General features: G+C 39.7%; 1 pseudogene; it reads right to left on the bottom strand.

The window, feature by feature from the left end:
* Positions 1–5,138: 5,138 nt before the first annotated feature.
* LOC114027315 lies at positions 5,139–6,072 on the bottom strand (annotated as a pseudogene).
* Between the last annotated feature and the right edge of the window lie 217 nt (positions 6,073–6,289).

Raw genomic sequence — 6,289 nt, 5'->3', positions numbered from 1 at the left:
GATAGATAGATAGATAGATAGATAGATAGATAGATAGATAGATAGATGATAGATAGATAGATAGTGGGCACAGGGTGAGTTGAAGATGAAGGGGTCATATCTGGAGAATAAAATTAATGGGTGAGAGAGGATTATACTAGGAGAAGGAGAAAGGGAGAAGTAGAATGGAGTAAATTATCTCACAAAAAAAAACAGAAAAGAAAAGGCTCTTACAGCAGAGGGAAAATGGGGGAAGGTGAGAGGGAATGAGTGAATTTTATTCTCATAGGATTTGACTTAAGGAGGGAATAACATACACACTCAATTGGGTATGGAAATATGTCTTACCCTACAGGAAAATGGGGAGGAAGGGGACAAGAGAGTAAGGGGATGATAGAGAGGAGGGCAGATTGGGAAAGGTGGTAATCAGAAGCAAATACTTCTGAGGAGGGACAGGATCAAAAGAAAGAATAGAATAAATGAGGGGGGACAGGATAGGATTAAGGGAAATAGAGTTAGTTTTTCACAGCATGTCTGCTATGGAAGTGTTTTGCATAACTGCACATGTACAACCTATATTGAGTTGCTTGCCTTTTCAATGACGGTGGGTGGGGAGGGGAGATAATTTGAAACCCAAAGTTTTAAAAACACATGTTTAAAAAATGTTTTCACATGCAACTGGGAAATAAGAAATACAGGAAATGGGGTACAGGAATCTATCTTGCCCTGCAGGAAAATAGAAGGGGAAGGGGATAAGAGAAGGGGGGGGAGAGATTGAAGGGAAGACAGACTAGGGGAAGGGATATTCAGAATGCATGCCATCTTGGGGTGGGGGGAGGGGAGAGATGGGGTGAAAATTTGGAACTCAAAATCTTGTGGAAGTAAATGTTGAAAACTAAGAATAAATAAACTTATTAATAAAAAAATAAAATTAAATGATACCATTTACTCATATTTCATCATGAGCTCTTCTTTCTCCTTGTAAAACACTCCTTTTCAGTTGCCAAGACCAGAGGTTCCAACTTTGAGTTTTCAATGCACATCACCAACAAATTATGAAAAATTGTTTCCACTATTTGGGGTGTTTTTTTTTTCTTAAAACGGATGTATTCTCTACTTTGCAGACACTTTTCTCACTTTCTGGTTTGCTCCTCATATACACTTGCCTTTCTCTTCCTGCTTCCCTATGACAATTATTGTCACTTGTTAACTTTAGCTTTGCAAAAACTTACCATGTTAAAGAGATCACAAGAAACAAAAACAAGAATATTTGCTTCTGGTATTTAGCTATTAACCCCACGATGTTCCTAACAGGGTTTGACTACCTCTCTCTGGGATTATAGAGGAGACGATTTATAGGTTGTTAGAGGTGGAAAGGACATTAGAGATCATATGGCCCAATGCTTTAATTTTAAAGATGAGGGAACTAAGCCCTAGAGGAGATAAAATACCTTCTAGCTGGTAAGTTACAGGTCTAAGATTCAAGCCCAAGATCTTCTGAGCCCAAATCTAGCACTTACCCACCTATATCATAGCTAAAGAAGGGTTCATACTTTTTTTCTTTGGTTATTGTCTTATAGAGGCTACTTTTGCAATATGAAAGAAGTAAGCAGTCATTACTAGAAGCAACTCAGGAATGATAATCTACTGGGATAGGGGGATTCACTCCTTCACTCTGAGGTTGGGTTGTTAGCAAGATAACAGAACCAAAGGCCCTCATCTGATCTGTGGTTCTCTTGTTCCTCCTTGGTTCTTCACTGACATAGAAAGTGAACTAGCCTCTGTTGACTGGCACCACTAATCACTTACTGTGGAGGAGCATAGAAAGGCAAGCATGGAGGAGAGTCCTTAACTGGGAATCAGAAGATCTGAATTCAAATCCCAGTTCTTCCCAACTCAGCTACCTATTACTTACTAAACAGAAGTCACTTCTTCTCTCTGAGTGTCAGTCTCTTATAAAATAAGTGGGATGAACTAGTTTATCTGACTCAAATTGTACTTAGACTCATAGCCAGGAAGATAACTTGCAGAATCTGCCAGTTGTACCATCTTCCCTGGACAAATCAAGTGACAATTTGTCCAAGGTGACCCAACTTGCCCCCTCTGTGACAACTTGCAGTACAAAAGGAACACTTACTTGTAATGCTGTATGCTGAGTCCTAATTTCAAAACTAGATCTGTGCCTACATAGGTAGGGAATGCATTTTAAGATGGGTCTGAAAATTCTCCACTATCTGGCAATTTCTATGGGAGATGAACCCCTGAAATGGAATCACTCTGCAATCTGAGGGAGGTTGAGGAAGTACCCCTGGAATTCTATATAATAAAGACCCTGAGTAAAGACTTTATCCTCTGCTCAAACTTACTTCTCCCCATCCCCAGACACTCCTGAGAATTCTATTGAGGAGAAGCATCTCCCTCTTCCCTTTGGTGGCACCAGGAATGTCAGTCTGTCTCTCTGAGGCTCCTGGGGAGAAGATCTGGAACAGGTGGCATAGAAAAGGATACACACAAAGGAAACTCAAATGATAACAAGTCATCCTCCTGAGACCACATCACACATTGTTTTCCCCAAGTATTTGGACATGTTGTAGCTCTGTGAATACACATGTTGTGTCAGATCCTTAAACTTACCATCCCCACCAGAACACTTCTCAAATAAATTATTTGAGAGCTGGGGGAGGCAGAGCCCATATATCAATGTTACTTGATGAAGTTAACAATAACACCTACAATTCATGTTCTCTTTCTTAACACTAGCTGCTCCCACTTTCATCCCTTGTACCTAAGCTGATAGACAAGTGAATTTGAATCCAGAATCATTCTACTAGAAAATCACTCCAAGTTCCACATCTCAGAGATTAGGTCCAGGATCCAAAGTCAGCAGATGCAGTGGGGATAGTGTCAGGGAGTCTGTACAGAGGATCTTGAAAGTCTAAAGAAGAGCTGGGGTTAGCTAGGTGGTGCATTGAATAGAGATCCAGCCCTCAAGTCAGAAGGACCTAAATTCAACTCCAGCCTCAGTCACTTGACACTTACTAGCTGTGTGATCCTGGGCAAGTCACTTAACCCTGATTGCCTCACAAAAATCAAAACATAAAGCAGAGGCAGAAAATCCCAAAGGAGTTTGTTACACTTTAATTCTTAGAGAATTTGTTATGGGGCAGAAGGCAATGACAAAAGTTTGCCTTTGGAAATCTTTTATGTTTTTCAAATAAGGAAAACTGAATTTTCCCCATCAGAAAAGGAGTACAACACTATAAAAACAGATTTTTCTCTGAGTGTGTGACTAATCCTGACCTGTCTTCTGTGGAATAATACAAGATGTATCTGGCAATGTAACTCAGGAAATATCAGGACTACACATGCTGGTATAATGTGTTTTAAAGTATCTCTGAATTTTAAAAATCCTGTTATTATATCTTGATGTAGCCATGGCAAAGGGTTGTTTTCATAAAGATACCAAACACTAAAGGCTAGAAGTGGTCCAGATTTTATATGTAGCTCTGCCATTAGCTTGGCTTACGAGCTTGACTGAGTTCCTTATGTTCTTTGGACCTCCATTTCCTCACAATTATATAATTGTTTTATTTATATATTTTCTCTTTTTATATGACTATCACTTGCCAATGATTCTGCCCCCCCCCCTTCCCTTGTCCCAAAAATTACAGTCAACAAAAACAAATCATCACATGGTGGAAGTAGTTAAATGAACTTGCCCAGATTCATACATCTAGGAAGTATCTAAATTTGAATTCAGGTCTTCTTGATTCCAGTTCCAGCTCTGTATCCACTACATCATCTAGATGAAGATGTTATCACCATCACTAATTGCTAAGCACTATCTATTTTAAAAGAAAAAGCAAAAATGGTCTCTGTCCTCAATGATATTACATTCTAATTGGGGAGACTATACACACATATGAGTGTTATATGTGTTTGTTCATGTATATGTACATGTGTGCTGTAGGTACATATATACTTCTTGTGTGTATACATGTACGTATAAGTGTGTGGGTGGGCAGCAAGCTGGCATAGTAGTGGATGAGTCAAATTGTACTTAGAAGATAACTTGCAGAATTCACCAATTGCACCTTCTTCCCTAGGCAAATCCAGTGACTTCAGTCAGGCCTGGAGTCAGGAAGATTCATCTTCCTGAGTTCAAATGTGGCTTCAGACACTTACTAGCTGTGTGACCCTGGGCAAGTCACTTAACCCTATTTCTCACAGTTTTTCATCTATAAAATGAGTCAAAGGAGGAAATGGCAAACTACTCCAGTATCTCTGCCAAGATTGGGTCACAAAGAGTCAGACATGACTCAAATGACTCAACAAGAAAAACAAAATATCTTCGTATACATGTGTGTAGACATAGATATATAAATGTACGTACATATAGATATGCACACATGTGTGCATATATATGTATATATACATCAGAACATATAACTAGAGAGTTGATGGAAAGTAAGAAGAATGATAATAACTGGGAGGTGGGAGGGTAGAGGAATGGTTTCCTAGAATAGAGACCTTTTGAAATGATCCCTATAGGAAGTTTAGGATTCCAGAAGTCAGAAACTGGAGGTACTAGGGAACAGCCAGTGCAAAGACATAGAGATGGGAAATGGAGTATCATATACAAAGAACATGAAGCAGCCAGTATGGCTGCATCATAAAGTGGGCCAAGGTTAGCAGAATGCAAGAAGATAGGAAAAGTGAAAAAGTGACAGTGTTGTGAAGAGCTTTAAATGTTTAACAAAGGATGTTACATTTTATCTTAGAGGTAGTAAGGAGCCGTGGGATTTATTTAAGGGGGAGGAGGGATGACCTGATTACATCTAGGCTTTAGAAAGGTCACTTTGGCAGTCAGACAGAGAATAGATTGGAAAGGGGAGAGATGAGGTAGTGAGATCAGCTGAGAGGATACTGTAATAATTCAGATTAAAGATGAGGAGGGCTCGAGTTAGCGTGGTCATAAAACTAAGTAGAAGGGAACTTGCGTAATCACATAGGTGAATATGTATATGTGTATGTGTATATGTATATATGTGTATATGTATATGTGTATAAAGGATTTAGCAACTGAATGGAGATATGGGGCATGCAAGAGAGAAGAGTCAAGGATGACAATGGGGCTAACTGCTAAACACTCCACATGCTCACCATATCCTCTCCTTTCTCACCACTCTTCTTAGAGCCCCCTTCACATCTCCATTCCTCGGGCTATAGATGATGACATTCGTGGTTTTTTGATCCTTCATTCTCGAAGAGGACCATGGCATCAGGGAGATGATGACGTGACTTGCAATTGAATTTGATTTGAGTGAAAGAGAGCTGTGCAAGGTCACCAGCTTCACTTTCTCCTCCAGAGCCATCATCAGATCATGACATTCAGTGATGGGTTGAAGAGACTGTAGAACAGGGAGAGGATTTTCTACTGTTCCTCCAGGTGACTGGAGTGGGAGGCCATGTACATGACAATGGCAGTGCCAAAGAAGAGTCCAACAACACAGAGGTGGGAGGAGCATGTGGAAGAGGCTTTTTTTTGTCTCCCCCCCCATACTAGATTCTTAGTATGATATGCATGAAGAAGACAAGGATCAAACAGAAAGGCCACAGTAAAACTATGACACAAGTAATAAAAACAATGGCTTGGTTAAGTCAGGTGTTGGCACAGGCCAACTTAAGCATGGATGGAACTTCACAAAAGAAGTCATTGACTTCCTGAGGCCCACAGAAGGACAGCCTCATGATGAGAATCTCATGGACTAAGGTCAAAAAAGAGCCATGTGCTCAGGACATGATGGTAGAACAGAGCAGACTCTCAGTCTAATGACAGAGTATCTGAGGGGGTGGCAGATACCCACATGCCTCTCATAAGACATCACCATCAGGAGGGAACATTCTGCTTTTGCCAAAGCCAAGTAGAGAAAATCTGTATTATACAGGGAGAAAAAGAGAATGTTCTGTTTTTGTTTAGGAGATTTGAGAAAGTTTTCAGAACATTATTTGAAGCATAAGAAATACCAACAATGATTAGTTTTAGAGTAAAAAGCACATGGGCATGTGAAGTTGGGTATAGAGACAGATGAATTATTTCATTCCCTAGCAAAATGAGCACATAGAGTAGTAGAAAGATCCCACAGAGAAATATGTGCATATCTGAAAAAAAATTGGAAATCCCAAAAGAAGGAAGTCTGTAACTATTGTGTTATTGCCATTCTAAAATCTGTGAAACATGAAGAGATTGTTAGGTTGAGTCTCTAGATGAGTTTTAACTAAGAAAATGCTTGAGCAGGTATGAGAGAAA

The sequence above is a fragment of the Vombatus ursinus genome, unplaced genomic scaffold (assembly GCF_900497805.2).
Source record: "Vombatus ursinus unplaced genomic scaffold, bare-nosed wombat genome assembly UNPS02014858.1, whole genome shotgun sequence".
NCBI lineage: Eukaryota > Metazoa > Chordata > Mammalia > Diprotodontia > Vombatidae > Vombatus > Vombatus ursinus.
Note: the sequence above shows the minus strand (reverse complement) of the source record. Positions and strands in the feature narration are given on the sequence as shown.